Source organism: Carassius carassius, chromosome 47, assembly GCF_963082965.1.
Source record: "Carassius carassius chromosome 47, fCarCar2.1, whole genome shotgun sequence".
In the NCBI taxonomy this organism is placed as follows: domain Eukaryota; kingdom Metazoa; phylum Chordata; class Actinopteri; order Cypriniformes; family Cyprinidae; genus Carassius; species Carassius carassius.
Window position 1 is genome coordinate 20,553,340 of NC_081801.1, and position 629 is coordinate 20,553,968.

Genomic DNA, 629 nt, shown 5'->3' on the forward strand with positions numbered 1-629 from the left:
TTTCAAAGCTCAATTTTTATCATCATTACTCCAGTCACATGATCCTTCAGAAATCATTCTAATATTCTGATTTGCTGCTCAAGAAACATATGTGTTGAAAGTATTAATTTTCTATAGCATCCCCCCCCCCCAAAAAAAAAAAGTTTTTTACTGACTACAAGCGTTTGAATGGTATAGTGTATAATGTGTATAGTGTATAATAGTGTATCTTTCTATTTATCAAAGAATCCTGAAAAAAAAATTACTCAACTGTTTAAGATATTGATAATCAGAATATTAGAATGATTGAGACTGGAGTAATGATGCTGAAAATTCAGCTTTGATATCAGAGGAATAAATTACATTTTAAAATATATTCAAACACAAACCAGCTATTTTAAATTGTACAAATATGTTACTGTTTTTGCTGTACTTTATCAAATAAATGCAGGCTTGGTGAGCAGAAGAGATTTATTTAAAAATTTAAATTACATCTTTTTTATTGAATTGAACTATTGTCAAGCACTAGGTCCTAGAAATGCTGTCATGAAACCGCTGTCTCCGGTATTGCAGGAGTGTAGTATCTGTGCCTTAGTTTCAGATAGTTGGATATTTGAGCTGAGGGTGGAGTGATAAGGGAAACACGCCTC